The 18215-nt window shown below is 37.3% G+C and overlaps 1 long non-coding RNA gene across 1 annotated transcript in view; it reads left to right on the top strand.

The window, feature by feature from the left end:
- Positions 1 to 18215, top strand: part of LOC143395647 (uncharacterized) — a 64519-nt gene that overhangs the window by 25454 nt on the left and 20850 nt on the right. The window contains exon 3 of the long non-coding RNA XR_013090791.2: positions 14066 to 14156. This is a non-coding gene — a long non-coding RNA (uncharacterized LOC143395647). The remainder of the gene's footprint in view (positions 1 to 14065; positions 14157 to 18215) is intronic.

Genomic DNA, 18215 nt, shown 5'->3' with positions numbered 1-18215 from the left:
AGAAATCTTATCCCCTGAGCATTGAGAACTGTAGCCTGATACTCACCACACTCTTTATCCTTGTCCCACAACCTGCGGATCCCAGGCTGGGACTTGGAAGCAACGAACAGAGTGGGCATTAAAAAGAAAGGTCTGCTACAGGGCATCAAACCGTGCTTTGCATGCAACCTTATTATGTGAGGGAAAAATTCCCCATAGAGGATCTTTAGAACATTTATTTATCAAAATTTAAAGGAACACCTTGGAACCAAACCCTTCTTCAAATATAGAAAATTTAAAACACAGAAAACAAGGGCACAAAAGTGCTCAGCTTTTCAAAGTCACTCATCTATCCAGTTTGAATCCCACAGTGTTATGGGTGTTATAATATATAACACATATATTGTCATGCTAACATGATCACTGCTATTGGAGACCTATTTTAGTGTTTTTCAGCATGTTTTCTAATGCAAGTCATTTTTTGGCCACTTGAACATCCCCAAATCATATCTTCTAAGTGACCAGGTGTCACTAACCTCAATCCCTGATTGCAGTAAACCTCAGGAGTTAATCCTCAGTGCTCCAAGTCTCAGCCCTCGCTGTTGTAAACAGTGAATTCTATTTATTCATAATCAGTGGCAGTAGTATTTTGGCAGGCAGAGCCTGGGTTTGAATCCCTGCTTTGTGCTACAATAACTGTGTGTCTTGGGAGTGTTGTGTAACATCTGTAAACCCCATTTTCCCCATCTGTATCTTGAAGTTGACAAACACTTCTTCATAGTGATGTTGTGAGGACAACATGAGAAACATGAGAAAGCGTGGAAGCACTTAGCATAACGTACACGCTCCAACAAATGACACATGGTACTTAGTACACACTCAATAAAAGCTTCCTTGTTTTTTTTCTTCTCCACCATTAACTAATGAGCTCATGCTCATTCAAACCTATGTATGTGAAGAAAAACACAGCTCTTAAAAGTAACTCAATTAAATATTATCTCATGAATAAGAGATGACCATACATTTAACAAAATGCATTTAAAGCTACACTCATCCTTTGATTTTTGGTACAGAACAAATAGGAATGATACGATTCTAAAGGAAAAGGAAAAGGAAAGAGTAAGCAAGGAACCACATTAGATATTCAATCAGGTCCGATTAATGGCTACTTCCAGTGGCAATTTTAGCTGAGCTTAAATTCCTGCCTTTCTAACTGTTGTGGGAAGTGGTTTTGGTGTCCATGAAGAAACCGAATGCAGGACTGGTGTAGCCCAGTGCTGCAGCACTTCCCCTAGCAAATGTGAGGCCTTGGGTTCCATCCCTCAAAACAAAAGAAAAAATAAAGTTGAATGCATAATTAATTCCAAATTTCCATAGATTTTTTTCTCTCAGTTTGGGAAAGACCAAAAGTTAGGTGCAATTCTTTTAATGCTATGAAACTAGTAGGTTTCATGATAATGAATTTATATATACATAATTATCTTACTTAATAAATTTAGACTTGTAATTTCATTTTTTTTCATCAGTTCACAATGTAAGGACCCCAGTTTGGAGTTGGATTAATCACATATTAAAAAAAATTGCATTGCTCCAAAAGACTTCCACTCATTTTAAGAAAGGTAGTCTAGGTCACATTCAAAAACTAATGTGTTCTTGCATATGAAAGTGTAATAGGTTAATTTGAAAGGTATGAATAATTCAACACATAATCATGTGTTTCTTTATATGTATTTTCCCACATGAAAATGTTGCTTTATCATTGTTAGGTAAATGCCCATTGCTACATATATCAGTTACATATTTGGAGCAAGGTTTGGAGATCCAATGATATTTTTTTTTTTTTTTTTGAGAAAGAATTAAAGTTTAATAAAATTGAAAGAGCATGTGCAGTTTTTGTGTGTGGACTATTTTCAGGTCACAAAGTAATCTTCCATGGTTTGCAGTTGCAGTTACAAAATGTTGGACGTAAACATGACAACAAAAAATCGAACTGAATTTGTACAAAATGCAGGGGCTTTGAAGATTGTGTCTGAGCATTTGGTGATGGCAGTGTAACCACTTCTATATGTGTAAGGGAATAATTAAAAAAAGACTAAGGCTTACTCTAAACACAACTTTAGGTGGTAAATCAAGCTCTGAATGGAAAATGAAATTGCTGTACATACATCAAATTATATGCACATCCATGTAACTCTCATACATGTATCCAGGTATAAGAGTTTGCACATGACGAGCTCTATAAGTTCTTTTTGTTTCATCAAAGATAATGTAAAAATAGAAAAACTCAAATCTGCCTTCTGCCTCCCAATCTCATGTCTTCCTGTGTAGGCCTGGCCTCTCATGTTCTGCTAAATTTGTGGTCAGTGAATCTTGTCTGATTTAACAGAAATTCTTTTTTAAAAACAAGGTACCCCCTTGCCCAGCCACATTTTGCCTCAATTTTACTTATCCCTCCAGCCTCCCATGCCTGTCAAATCATAGCATCGCCTCAGCTGCATCGAATTGATTTAGGACACTAAACATTTCCTCAAAAATTAAATTCCCCATGAAAACTTAGCAGGACCAATAATGGCATCAAAAAAGAGTTATGGGAAAAGTGCCAGAAGTTGAGCTAAAATGAAGGCCGATTCCTTTATATCAGGGAGGAGGGGAAAAGGGTCAGACAGAAAAGTGAAAGGAAAAGCAGGGCAGGAGGAGAGGCATGAAGGAGAGGAGGGACCGAAATTAGAACAAGAGGCTATGTTTATTAATAACCTTACTGACCCACAGGCCCCTGACACAAAATACATTAAGGATTCTTGGGACATTCTGGTCTGTCACTCATACGAGGAGCAAATAAAATGCAGTTGGAAGCTGCAAACTTTCTGAGAACAGATTAAAAAAAAAAAAAAAAAAGGGGGGGGGAGCCAGAATAAGGTGAAGGTTTAGACTTACAAGCTTAAGAGGTCGGGTGGCCTGGGCTCTCCTTTCGTCCCCTGCATCATCCTCTCTCGGCAGTTTATCTTCCATTGACACACTTTTATCAAACTAGGATTTAAAAAGCACAAGAAAAAAATATATTTTATTGTTGTGAAAAGGATATATGTCCGTGGCAGAACATTTGGAAATTATGGAAAAAACACCATGAAGTGAATAGAAGTTGCCTCTGAGCCTTACCAGCAGGGTGTCATCACTGCTAATACTTTTAAACACATTTTAAAATCTTTTCCTCTTCTTTTAAGACCGTTATTTAATTTATTTATCTCTTGATGTGGTGCTGGGGATCGAACCTAGTGCCTCATGCATGTTAGGCAAGCGCTCTAGCACTGAGCCACAACCCCAGCCCTCCTGGACTTTTTTTTTTTTTTTTTTAACATGCATATATTTGTTTGTTTGAAAAACAGGAGAGGGGCCCCGATGGGTGGGTCACTGTGTAGTAAACTGCTTTTTCCATTTGACAAGACAGAATGGATGATTTTCTTGGATTCTCAAAACTAATCAAAATCATGATTTTTATGGCACCAGTGACTCATTTGACCTCTCATTAGATAGTTAGGTCTTTTGTAGCTTTTATAAAATCTTTGTGTATATTTTCATTTCCTCTGTCTAAATTACTATAAATGAAAATCCTGCCTTATTTATTCATTTATCTATTTGTTATTTATTTATCTGTTTATTATTTATTTATTTTGGGCTATCTTTTGTAGGGTTGCCCTCCGAAGTATTTGTGCCGTTTGCACTGAATGAGAATGCTGATTTCAGGAAATATTAATTCTTCCCCAAATAAGAAAAAAAAACCTTAGTGGCCTACGGACTGTGATTTTTATTTATTTTTGGTTGTTTGTGATGCTCCCTTTCTTCCCGTTTCCTGACTATTGGTCTTGTTTTGTGTATATGTGGTTTGTGTCCTTGCTATTACTTTTTGGTTTTTAATATTTTTTTAGTTATATATGGACACAATATCTTTATTCTGTTTATTTTTTTAATGTGGTGCTGAGGATCAAACCCAATGCCTCAGATGTGCCAGGCAAGTGCTCTGCCACTGAGCCACAACTCCAGCCCTTGCTTTTACTTTTATTTGCTTAAGTTTGCCTCCTAGTTCTATGGGGTGTTAGCTGATTTTCCATTAAATTATAAGTTTTCTTTATCTTAAGTTTATTAACCCTTTCACCAGGATGTACTGCAAATATTTTCTATTTTGTCATTTGGTTTTAAGTTGTTAATTCATTAACATATGTTTGTGAATTTAATTGCAAAATGTTTTTTTTTTCTTTCTACCTTTGCTTTTATGTTTAAAAAGGCTTCGTACATTCCTGCAAGAGATCAATATTATTAATCTATATTTTCTACTAGTGATTTTGTGGATCCTTTTATTTTTAAAAACATTTAAATCTCTCATTTCTCTGGGAATTCTTTTTAGTCCATGTGGTAAGAATATATTTAATGAAATCTCTTTTTATTATATATTATATGTTATTGGACCCTTTTCAAATTTTTATGTTTTATTTCATTTTTTTTGTCTTCATCTCTTTCCTCCAAGTTTTTCTTTTGAACTATAATTTAAGAAAATGTTTTTTTAATCAGTAATGAAAGTTTTTCCTCATTCAAATTAGTTTTCTGTATTATGTGTTCCTGCTTGTTATGCTTTAAGAAGTCATCAAATTCCAAACTATTTCTTAATGGGTGGGGATTTGAGTTCTTTTAGTATTGGGTTTTCTCATGTAGAAATAAATGATGGCTTCTTATTTAACTTTTCATATGATCTTCTGAAAAGGTAGAGTTTCTTTAGGTAGTTTCTCACTATAGTCTCAATTTTATTCAGTGCTTTTGTGCATGAAATTTTCCTGGTATATTTTATGATACTTTGCTGGGAAGTCAATTTATTTATACATTTTTGTTTTCTATTTGCCATGTGACTGATTTTCTATTCAAATAATTTGGCCAATTTGGTTATTATTTTCATTTATAAATTTATATGTATATTTTTCCAGTGGTAGGGATTAAACCCAGGGCTTTGCTCATGCTAGGCAACTGCTCTGCCACTGAGTAATTTGATTCTCTTTGAGTTATCTAGGCAGATGAGATTATCATCTGCAAATAATTATCTTTCTATCCCCTTGCCAAAATTATATAATTTTTAAAAGTTTTTTTCTCGTCTTATTGCAAAAGATGAGAACCTCCAAGTCACTTAAAGGTATTCATCATTAGGAATGTTTCCTATATTTTGATAATAAGTGTGAATATCTGAATATGTGTAATTTTGCTGAGCTCTGACTTTCATACATGTTTCTAGATTCAGCTTTTAGCCTCTTTTCCTGAATTATTATTATTATTTTTTTGTTTGTCTACCCCACCCTTCTGCTAAGTCCTAGATAAGTCTTACTATTCCTTTACTCAAGAGTGTTCACTCTGTGCACAGACATCCCCTGCTTGTATCTGTTGATTCTTCTTTGGAACTCTAAACACCCATTGTTCACTTACTGATAGTACAACTCTCCTTTAATTCTCAGACTAACACGATAAAAACCGGAACTGCTCTTGTTTTATTTTAGTAAATCATGTGAAACTTAACAGGATATTTTCTGCCAACTTAAAAGTTAATGTCTTGCCTGAGATTTTTTATTTTCCCATTTTAAGAAAATGCTAAAGTATTTTCTCACATAGAAATTATCATTTCATTTGAATTTGCTGACTTTTTGCCAATGAAAAGTAAAAATATCTTGGGATTTTGCATATGCCATGCAAAAAGGATTGGTTCCTTGGGTTAAAACAATATGTGAAAAGAGACCTAGGGGAACAAACAGCAAGAGTTAGCAATAGTGCTGAGGTTGTGTAAAGGATGTAGATTGGTGAGCGCTTTGGGGGTAGGCCAGACCTAATAAGGGTGGATCCTTGCAGATGTCGTTGTATCACCCTGACCCTCCAAGTATTCTGTAAATTGTGAGATAATGCAAAAATTAGTGACAACTTCCAAAAATATTTTAACTAGACTTATCACTTTAAAGAAGGCACCTGGTAGGTTCTTCCTATGGGACACTATTGGGTCTGTTTAGTTTGAAGATAGTGGTATGTGTCATGTTTTCGATAACAAATGAAAAGCAAAGAGGATTTCTATCATGACTTTCTACATAGAGCTAATCCCAAGCATGCTCAAAAATTTGCAGATTTAGTCAATAGCATGGGCTGTACTGGGGGTGTGGTCAAAGGGCTCCCTAACTTCTGCCCAGGAGTGGGAACTCTGTCTTCTTTTCTATCCTCTCGTTTGGCCTTGTTCTTGACTGCTCAGATTCCTTGTACCCTACTTCCTATCCCATGATAATGGAACATGCCATGTGAAAGTTGAGATTCTGTCTTTCTCTGAGGGAGACATTTGATAATGTAATAAATTGAATTGTTGTAGCCATGTGCCTGCATTTAAGAAAATTCCAGCACTCCTTAGCTTTTCCAAGTGGTTCGCCTAGGAAGCACTCCTATTGTCACCAAACTTCAGTGTGAAGGTGTCAGAATAAGAATTTTCTTGTATCATTCCCAAAAATAGACATTTATATTTTTTTAATATGGTGGGAGGTATCTGTATTATTATTGTTTAAAATCAATTATCCTTTACTTCATATTTTTCCCTGTTGTTTATTTTATCTGTCCTGCTTTCCCAGAGGGACAGAATTAAGGCCCCCATTTGGTTTTTATTAGCATAATCAGTTAATAGCTGTTCTATAATGCTTTACTTATTGTGTTAATTTTCTGTAGTTATGTCCAGAGGCAGCTTCCTGAAAGACCACATTAAAAAAAAAAAAAAGACCTAACTTACTTCTTTAATGGATCCAGTTACCATTTATACTTAAGCTAAGATTTTTGAATGCAATTGATCTATAAAGTCATTGAAAATATATAGGAACTATAGCTAGTATTTTAAAATATATCTGTGGTGAGTTTAAACATTTCATTAGCATCATCATGTACAAGTGCAAATCCTAGTGTCTCTGGTGACTTCAGTTTATCCCACAAGTTCTTTGGATTTGCCCTGAGTATGTCAGAGATGTTAGTGTGTGCTATTACTATGTATTCTATCCTAATTATTTCAGTTCTTCTATATGTCTAAATTCTGAGACCTGGGGACCATTGTCCATCATGTTGAGGAGTTTAATGGGAATGTATCCTATGTAGACATTGGTATTCAAAAGACTAGTTCTCAAATTAAAATGTAACTTCCAAACAGACCATGGTGACAAAGTAACTTACCTAAAGGATAACAAAGGGTATATTTGTGATAAATGTGATAGATTGGACCAAAAAGTTAGGTTGCATTCTGAATTACATAAATGTACTGGACTGAAAAGAACTCGACTCTGAGGTCTACATCATGGGTTTTAGACCTTCCTCTAACCTGAACTGACTCTCTGGGCCTCTTCTGTAAAATGAGAAATTGGGATGAAAGTTGTAAAGTTTTTCTAAGCCTTTGTTCTCTCCGAGATGTTCATTCTGTGCTTGCTTTGTGCAGTGACTAATGGAGGGAGGAGCATTAGTAGGCATTGGATGAGGATTAGAATGGGTCTCATTTCATTGAGTCTCTGGAGGTGAGCATGGCACTTGATGCCAAGTAGGGACCTGTCAGCACTTTATACAGGTTGAGCATACCTTATCTGAAATATTTAAGATGAAATTGTTTTAGATTTCAGATTTTGTAATATTTGCATATGCATAATGAAATGTCTTGGGAATGGGACCCAAATCTAAACAAGAAATTCATTTGTTTCATATACGCCTTACTCACATAGCCTGAAGGTAATCTTAGGCAATATTTTTAGTGCATCTGCATTTAACTGTAACTTACCACATGTGGTCAGGTGTAGAATTTTCCCTTTATTGCATCATGTCATTGGTCAAAAAATTTGGGGATTTGGGAGCAATTCAGATTTGAGATTTTCAGATCAGGCATCCTAACCTGCAATGAATTGGTATTGATGAAGAAGCACAAGTAAAATTCCAGTTTGAGAACTATTATTCATAACAGCAATGAGAAAAAGTAGAGCACTAGATCACAAATTGTAGGGGCCACCTGTGGGACCCTGGGAAAATCACTGTACTTCTCTCAATTTCTTTTTCTTCCTTCATCACTGAATGGTCTGGGGAAGACTACCCAAGAGGCTCCTTACTAAGAAAAGTCAATGACCCTATAAGGATTTCCAACCATGTAAAGCAGATAAGAAGGTTCAGATGTTCTACCACCTCTAGTGCCCAGGGCAGGGAGAGCAAGTTATCTATGATTTAATGCTCACTGGGAAGAATTTCACAAGGTTGTATGGGGATGTGCTGAAAAGAGAAGAAGGACAGGGCAGCTGTATGCTAAAGTTTTGCTGGGAATTTTATGCAAAGAAGGAAATGAGGTCTCCTGAATTGCCGGTTATTAAGGTACAAAAGGGATCAAATGCTGTGTTTAAATCAGTTCAATACCGAGCTCTAAGGTGCACAACCTGCTCTGGCTCTTTCTATATCCTGCCCATAGTGGTGACATTTGACATCTTTCCCTTCAGGCAATGCCATCAGAGGAGGTAGTGGATGGCAACAGCATATTTGAGATGGAAAGAGAAAGAGTTCACATACTATTCAATGGAAATACTTTAAAGGCATTTCAAGGAGGAATCTGAGAAATAATTACAAAGTTTGAAAAGAAAGCCTTTAAAATTTGATCTGATTTTTTTTATGTAAAGCAATTTGGAACATAATTTCTGAAGTGCTAAGCCACAAATTCAATGTCTGGACCTGACTGCTTTCATTTGTGTCTTGGGGCTTCTACTCCTCCAAAAACAAACGTTTAAAAATTTGAGATGATTTTTCCACAGAAGTTAATGCATATAGCATTAGTTGGTCAGCTCCCATAAAAATTACAGCAGCATAGAATAGCTGAGATTAAGGGCTACATTTAAATCATGCAAGGGCCCAGTTAATATCAGTGCCTAATTAAGAAATCTGTAACATTGGTAAAGAAAAACTCTATCAAGGTGTGATTGGAATTTTTCCTTTCAGTTGCTAGTGGGGATTTTAATGGGAATGTATCCTACATGGACTTTGATAGTCAGAGGACTAGTTCTCAAATTAAAATGGAGTTTCAAATCTGAGCATGGGGACAAACTAATTTATCTGAAAGGTAATAAAGGAAGTTCTTATCTAAAAATAAATGTCATAGAGTGCCTTAATTTTAGATTACATTTCTCCTTAATCTTTTAAACCTGAAATTCTTTGTGGTTCATATGTATGAGCCTTTCTCCTTGAAGGTAGATGATGGGCATTATTCCTTCTTTTGCATGTGCAGTGCCTAGGTTCCCATTAAATGTTTATGAAATAGCAGAATATAAATATTTTGTTAGTTTTTAAGAGTTATTGCTGAGCACGGTGCTCTGTCATGGCACATTTTCTCTCCAACAAGTAGATGGGTGGGTTGCTTGTGTACCAACTAAGAAGCACTGCAAAGGCAGGTTATAAACTGAATTTAGTCATGCTTGTCCATCCATTAAAAATTGAGAAACTTCATCTTCAGTTTAAATTTCTGGATTCCTTTGAAATTTCTGAAGTTGTGGCACAGTTTGGTTCATAGATCCCCACAGTAGCAATTGGCTAAGATCCAGGAGTTGCTACTCCCATTAAACAGGGCTCCTTTTCTGCTAGTCACCATAAATAAAATGTGATTGGTTCCATGTTGGGTTGCATGTGGAAGCAGATAAATGGACTGAATCCCCTGCATAAGATTCTAGGCTGACTTCACTTTTTTATTTTCTAAACTGGCCTGTGGGATAGGCCTTGCTTTAGTTTGCACCTGGAGCATCCCACAAAGGTTCACTTGTTAAAGGCTTTATTGTCAACCTGTGGTGCTATTGAAAGGTGCTGGAACCTTTAAGGGGTGGGGCCTCGTGGAAGGAAGTTAGGTCACTGGTGGCATGCCTCAAAGGTGATATTGGACCCCAGTCCTTTCTCTATCTTTCTTTTGCTTTCCAGGCACCATGAGGGGAACAATCCCCCTTCACTTGTTGAAACCATGATGTATGATGCTGCCATGTGGCCCAAAGCAACAGGGCCAAGTAACCATGTTCCAAAACCTTTGAAACTAGGAGCCAAAATAAATCTTTCCTCCTTAACAGCTGATTTTCTTAGCTATTTTGTGATACCAATGGAAAACTGAGTAACATAGGCCCTCAAGATTGGGTTACAGCATTTGGTATGCATTTCTATTGCTGTTGGACTTGAATGAGTTAAAGATCTAAGGGTGAGCTTAATTGTTTTTTCCCAGCCCCACAAAAAAAGAAGGCAAGACTGTAAGTACTGGACTTGGAGCGAAGCTAGTGTGCATATTCCTAGTACTTCAATGTGGCTCCGGTGGGAATTGAGCAGGATCCAAGCACTAAATAACCCTAATGATATCGGGTAGGAGCTCATCAGGGAGCTGTTCAAGAGTTTGTCAGAGCATATTAAAATACAATACATTCACATAATCAAAAAAGGTACATCAGTCCATCTGTCTATACATTCCTTTTTGATATTAACTTTATCCAGGGACTTTTCAAAATTACATCATCTACCCATACCCTCTTCTTTAGTGTATAAAAATGTGGACAGAATGAAAAGAAAATCAGAATAATGTGCATTGGTGTAAGTCCTGTAATTGAAATCATTATTGCTTAAGACACCGTTGCTTTAATCAGCTCTATCATAAATCAATGCTTTGCACTAGTGAAGGTTTAAAATAAAGTGCTGTTAAACAAATTGGGCCTCTTAAAAGGCATGATGCAATTGGAAAGCCACTGAAAATGAATAAAAAAGTGCTTTCTGAATTGATACGCTGGTTCTAACATTTTATCTTCCACTTAAATTAAAAAAATATATTACCTGGTCCTTTCTTAGAAATTACATATTGGAGGTCTATAATGGCCAAGACTTTAACCCATTAAAAAAATTTACTCCCAGGAACAGTTAATATTTGACATTTAATTGCTTTTTCTTGTTGGAGGAAAAAAAAATATGTTTCTTTCCTTCCTTTCTCGATTGACTTTCCAAAAATCACCTTCTGAGCTATAAAGATGGAAAAGAGTAATTGATTTCAAAAACTCAAGTGCATTTACGTGGGTATGCATACACATGTGTGTGTATGTAAATAATATCTCCAAAGTAGCAGGAGCTGGGTCTTCCCTCCCAACAACTCTGCAAGGCAAGGTGTTATGACTGCTGTTTGATAGCTATGGTGACAGAGGTCTAGAGAGGCTACAGAGAAATTCAGGCATGAGAGTCTTTATTCCATTACCCCTTTGCTGGCTTCTGGGTGTACTTCACACCCTGGCATAGAGATGTTTATGGAGCCATGACAGAATGCCATCTCAATGGTTCCTATCTATCTTCAGGCAGCTAATTTTTTCATCTTATAATGGGATTTATTTTATAATATAATCCCATCTACAAATGTTGATGGGCAACTATGATTTGAGCTTTAATGTGAGTCCTCTATTTAATGGAGCTAGGAGAAGCCCTGGAACCACTTTATATCTATAACATTGACTTAAAAGAGATTTCTCATTGTAGTTTTGTCTGGATGACCCAAGGAGGTCAGTCCTCTTATCTTGGGAGCAATGCCTATTCGGACTTCAAACAAATTTTCTGGCCCCTCCTCATGACTTGTTTTAAGACATAGAGGACCTATCAGCTGGAAATTGGTGTGAAAACAATGAGGAAAACCATTTGTTTGGTTGCCTGAAGTTAGAAAATTTCCATTTCAACATCTTTGACCTCTCCCCTTTCTGGTGCAGCAAATTCACTACCAAAGGTCAAAGTGTTCTCTTGCATTCTTTTATTTTTTCTCTTCCCACAAAACCAGGTAGCATTTAGTCTCTTGAAAAGCTGCACAAACCAACTGTTCCTTTACAGATTATCCCTTTCAGAGCTCAGATGATATGCCTCATTGGGTTACACCTCCTGTGACTTGTGGTCAGATGTGGCTGTGTCATTCTGTATTATTCTATCTTGCAGGAAAATATTTACATGTTGGCTCCACCAGGTCCCATTTCCCCTGGGAATGGTTTTGCATGCACCATCTTCACACTGGTGGTTGAAGTTGAATCACTTGCCTTCATGGGACCAATGGGCATCTGGCAGAAAACCAGAAAGTCAATCTCCCCCTCACTCAGCTGGAAAACAAGTTTACAACTGTAGGATAACATGTTTCTGAGATATGGAGTGCAAATACTCTGAGAAGGCTCTTGGAAGGAAACTGAATAGGGAATGGAAATTTGCACTATTCACAACCCCCCCGCCCCCCCCCCCCCTACCGCCATTATAGAAACAGAAAAGCTTAAGTATGCCTTTTAAACATATTTTCCCTTCCTTTTTTCTTTGTCTTTTCTATTTCATAAAATTATAATTAAAATGAATAATAAATCTCATTTTTCAAAAGGAGTGGTGAAATGGACACTCTTATACTTCTGTGATAGGGTATATTGGGTAAATTCTTTTGGAAACTCATTCATAGTGTTTATCAGGAGAGTCATGAAACATTCATGAGAACAATTATGGCTTAGATGTGAGGTGTCCCCATGAAGCTTATGTATAAGACAATGCAAGAAAGTTTAGAAATGAAATGAATGAGTTATAACAGCTTTAATCTAATTGGTGCATGAATCCACTGATAAGGATTAACTGGGCAGTAACTGTAGGCAGGTGGGGAGTAGCTGGAGGAAGTAGGTCAGTGAACATGTGGCTTTGGGTTTACATTTTGTTGCTGGTAAGCGGAGCTCTCTGCTTCCTGGTGCCATATGCCTATCTTTTTTTCCTTCACTGTACTTTTCTGCCATGATGTTCTGCATAATACTGCGCCCAGAGCTATGAAGTCAGCTACCTATGGACTGAAACCTCTGAAACCATGAGCACCAAATAAACTTTTTCTTCTCAAATTGTTCTTGTTAGGTGTTTTGGTCACAGTGACAAAAAAGCTGACTAAAACAAGAATGATGTAATAATAAGGAAACAGGAAATGCACGGCGAATGCTTAAACATATATAGTCAAAATGTGCATCATCATCATAATAGAAAACATTTGTGTTCTTAACGTGTGACAGGCTCTGAGCCAAATGCTTTTAGGCATTGTCTTTAGGTTTAATCTGTACATGGGTTTTGTGTTGTAGGTATTATTATACTTCCATTTTACAGATGACAAAAGAGAGATGTAGGGGGGTTAATTGGTTTACCTGAAGTCACCTTGCTAGTGTGAAACTTCAACCTCATCCCAACAATAGGATTTTCACTTTTAAAATAACTTGGAATTCCTTATACTGTGTGGTTAATTTTAAGGGAAAAACATTAATAACAAAAATGTAAGCTATACTCTATAAAAACCACATGAAAAAGTAAACAGGAAATCTTAGACCACAAGGAAATAGCCTAATTTGTAAAAGCTCGTCTGTAACCAGTTAATAAAATGATTTGTTGCTATCTGAAGCAAATTAAATGTTTCAGGTCTTTCCTCTGGATGAGAATCATGTACTATAGGAATGATTGTTAGCTAAGAGAATCTAATTGTTATTCTGCCAATTTAGAAAAGGTCCAAAGAACAAATATTACATGTAGGTCCAAATGACTTTGAAAGGATTTCATCCAGATTCATTTGGGAATTTCCTTTTGGAATGGGACCTAGACCAAGATTTCTTAGCTTATTTTGTATGAGAATGTATCTGAAAATATTAATGGAATCTGTGGGGGTTTTTTCCTATTCAGAAAAACCTCCATATTAACACATCTTGATGGATATATGTTGACTTTTATTCAAGGATCTTAGAATTTTTTTAGATTGGTGGCTGGCTTGAAGGATTAAATTAAAATTTCCCTTTCTGTCTTGGCTTGCAGACTGTTTTTCATAACACAGTTTGGTGGATGTTTTTTTTCTAATAAGTCAAGCATGCACACTTTCTTCAGAATATTGTCAATACCTGGACGACTAAAGATTATAAATTAAGTGACTATAATGAATAATTTAGTTTCAACATTTTCATTAATATGATATTATGTTATTATAGAACTTGTATCCAGATACTTGGCTAAAAATTGTCTCTTTTTTTTTTGTTATCCTATTTAGGGTTAAAAAAAATGTATGGCATACATTACCAAGAATCAAAGATTGTGCCTGGCAGCATAATTGACTTTGTGACAGAGAGAAGCTGAGCAAGGTGAGTAGACAGAATTATGAATTCCAGTTTTCTTAGCACACCTGTAGAGACATATATTTTGATAAACACATATGTATTAAGTGGATATGCATAAAGCAAAGAGTTAGATGGGCTCAGAAAATGGGTGGGTTTTTGCTTTTGCATTATATGCAGTGCTCAGAGAGCCTTCAAGTACCGTTGGCTGTGCTACTAATAAGATTATAGCCAGGGCATGCTTTCATTCCATGAAATATTTTCATCATCTAGAAGAGGGAAATTATTTTTACCCTTTCTAAAATCGAAAATTTCTCAGGTTCTGTTCAGGATTGTTCAAGAAGGAGTCAGAAATATCATGTTTAGAGGTCCCTGGGCCATCTACCTTAGGAACTTCCCCTCGGCAGTGGTCTCTCTCTATGTTACAGAAGACAGCAAAAATATAAGTCATCCTACATCTGACCAATTATGCAATGCTGTATTAACAGGGGGAAATTCCTTCCTCACTTCAGCTGGTGAACAGTTATGCCCTGGAGCTCAGGACGGACATGCCTTGTAACTTTTTAACCTAGTTAGTGTAACTGCCAATATTATTCCTATTCATATAAATGTCTAATCCTTTTTTGAATCTTGCTAGACTATTTGCCTCAATAATATCCCGAGGCAGTGAATTCCACAGGTAGATTATACGCTGCTTTAAAAAGTATTTCCTTTTATTCATTTTAAATTTCTTGCCTTTTAACGTCACAAAATGGCCCTTGCTCTTGCAATAAGTGGCAGGGGATAAAGGCATGTCAAATTAAGATTTAATTCTCCCAAGCACTCTCTTTGCTATTATTAAAACCTTATCTTCTATATATACTTTCTATTTTAGCAACTGTAATCTTGATTAAATGAGATGATTTAAGTTAGTGATTTTCCACTACTTTGGACACATCATGGGTGCCAGAAAAGAACCCTTATTAACATTCAATGTCATTTATTGGACAAATATTTACTGTGCACCTACTTTTGAAGGAACTGTTTTAATTTTGGAGAGATGGCCTTGAGTAAGATTTATTTAGAAGGACCTAATTTTCTAGAGAAGGAGACACACAGTAAAATACTGAATAAGTATTTGAAATGCCTGGTTTTGGATGATATTAAGTACAATCAGCCCTCCATATCCATGAATTCTGCATTCTCAGCCTCAGCCAGAATTTATTTCTTGTCATTATTATCTAAATAATACAATATAATAACTATTTACGTAGCATTTACATCGTATTGGTTTTTCTATAGAGGTTTATAGCTTAGATGCAAATTATAGACCATTTTACATAAGGGACTTGAGCATGCTCAAATTTTGATTTCCATGGGGTTTCTGGAACCAACCCCACATGGACACTAAAGGAAAACTATATTGTGGTAAAAATTTAAAAGTTCCTGGGAAAGGATGTCAGGGCCCACATTAGTTTACACCGTCAGAGGGTGACTTTCTGAAAAAGGGTTAGTTGAGACTGGCCACCAATGAGTCATTTATGTGAAATATCCATGAAGGTGAGCTCCAGGTTCCAGAGCAATGACCAGTAGTTGAGGTTCAATCATTTGTTGAGGCCTGGATGAGTCAAGCTTGAGAAGGAAAATCTTAGTTTCAGAAACTACCCAGTCAGTGCTCAACAAATCCAGGAGGAGTGTATCTTGTACTGCTGTTTTAACTCCAAAGATTATCAGAGTAGAAAAAGCAAGGGATATAGTTAGTAAGCCTCTTGTTTCAAGATCCAATCATGTTCCCCAGGAACCAGCTGTTTGACCTTGGGTCAATCACCTAATTGTTCTCATGCAAAGTATTCTTTACAAAAATGGGCATACAACTTCTTTTCCTCATGGGGATTGGAGGAGTGGAGGTAAGATTATGTGGAAGCTCTTTATAAGCTGCCAAAGGGTGTGAAGATGTTGGTTCTTTTTGCAGGATCTGGGTTTTGCCAACACTCTGTACTTGGGTCTCTCATTCTTTTTTTTCCTTCTATCCTTGTTTTCTGAGTACCCTGACACATCCCTGCCTCTGCTCAAAGTCCACCTGTGGCATCCATGGTACTTAGCTTTCTCTCCCAGAGGTGGGTTAAACAGGGTAGATTTTCCTAAGGGCTTTAAAAATGGAATCAGATGGAGAAGTCACTTGTTGATACTGTGGGATGGATATGGATTTAAAATAATGATTGCTTTTTGTTTTTGCTTTTGTGTGTTCTTGTTTATTGCTCTGTCTTCTGGGGCCCAGTCAACAAAACTTCTCTGCATAAAGACAGAGTCCCTGCCTGAAGTTTGAAGAGAGTCTTCCCCAAATCAACACTGGTTGACATGATCTCATTCCCTGTGTTCAACTTCCCTCTCTGCTCCAGAATGGTGGATACACACCATTTCTCACATTGCCTTTTAAAGTTATTCTTTTTAATTGCCCCCCCTTTTATCCTGTTTAGGCAATTTAAAATAGAGGCATGTGCAGCTCTGCATAATAATGTGTTATAAAGGCATTTCAAGGAATAAATTATTAGGATTGTTTACATGCATGGTTCAAATTTACTGGCAAATTGCTTAGGCCTCGGTTTTATGATGTAGCTGCCAGTTAGGCTCCTTCTGAATAAGACTCTGAAATAGGAGAAGTCGCCCTTTGCTGTCCCTCACCGGCACTTCCTCTGCCTTGTTCCTGCCCTTTCAACACCTCCCTCCTCTTCCACCCCCAAATAACTCTGTGGAGCTGTCAGGCTTTTTGCACCTTACTGTGAAGACACTTTGTGGGTCCTCCCCAGACCTTCCCCCAACAAAGGTGAGGTGTGCAAAGGAATAAATCTTCAATGGTATAATTTTAGATGCTGTGGCAACTGGGAAGGGCAGCTATTTTTGGCTGTTGGGCTTTCTCCTTGACCTGAGATGATACCGCTTTGCCTGCTGCAGCGTGGCCAGCCAACCCTGCTTGTGGTCCTTTTAGTGACATGTCTGCCGTTCCTGGGAGTGGCTTCTTTCTTTCCTCACTGAGCATTTCTCTGCTCATTTGGAGTTCTGTGTCTTTGTGCAAGGGCATGCATCTATTGACGTGTACCCATGTTGGCTTGTCACAGGCTGACACTCCAAGGTGGTAGTCCAACATCTCTGGATGCAAAGTCAGAGGGAACTGACTCCCTTCCACATAGGAAGTGGAGAAAAATTGCTGGTCCAGTTTCGGTATATCCCCCAGCCTCCATGCTTTATCAGCTGCTCAGGGACGGTTGAGTGAGTCACTGCTTCTCTGAGCCAGGCAGGTCTCCAGGCCACAGTGTCCGAGCCTTCCCACCTAGTCGTCCTCACTGAAAGTTGTGTGCTCACAGCGGCTCTTCTGACCACCCTGCTTGTTCTCTTCCCACTCAAGCTCCTGTTGCAGCTGCTGACTGCAGACCCCCTGTACTGCCTGGGGAAGGGAGTCCGACCCTCCTGTAGCAGATGGGCGGAATAGCTACAAGAAGATTTGAAGGGGGCCAAAACTAACAGTGCTTCCAGATGAGGGTGATATTAGAGCCAAGATCATCACTGGGGCAGGGTATCTTGTTCTTAGTTTTACAACCCAAAAAAGTACACAGAAGATTCAAAGATCATTTGGGAAGGAGGAATAAAATCAGAGGGAAAAAACAAAAGACAACAACAGGAAAATGGGACCAGTTTGAAAAAAAAAAAAAAAAAGAATTGAATTTCTTTATGCCCAAAGACAGAAAACAGAGACCTTTTTTTAGTATGGAGAGAGCACTGGATCTCTGGATGGTAGTTCTCTTCTCCATTTCCCTTAGCTAACAAAGGAGAGAATTCTAGATTTGGGGAGAAAAAGGGGCAAAGGATGAGAGTAAGAAAGGGTGGGGGAGAGGAAATGAGAATGTAAGGAGAGTCTGACCAAGGAACAGAAAATAAGGGAGGATGTAACAAAAAGGAAGAAAACGATCAAGAAAATGTTGTCTTTCCTTATCTGCTACAGAAATAAATTTAGTAGAAATTTATTTGGAACCAACCATGTCTGGTTCTCTTATCTTTCTGCAGCGCAGATCACCCTAAAATTTATTAACTGAAAACCACAGCAATCAATTT

This window comes from Callospermophilus lateralis, chromosome 3, assembly GCF_048772815.1.
Source record: "Callospermophilus lateralis isolate mCalLat2 chromosome 3, mCalLat2.hap1, whole genome shotgun sequence".
Lineage (NCBI taxonomy): Eukaryota > Metazoa > Chordata > Mammalia > Rodentia > Sciuridae > Callospermophilus > Callospermophilus lateralis.
This window is presented reverse-complemented; position numbering and strand designations above follow the sequence as displayed.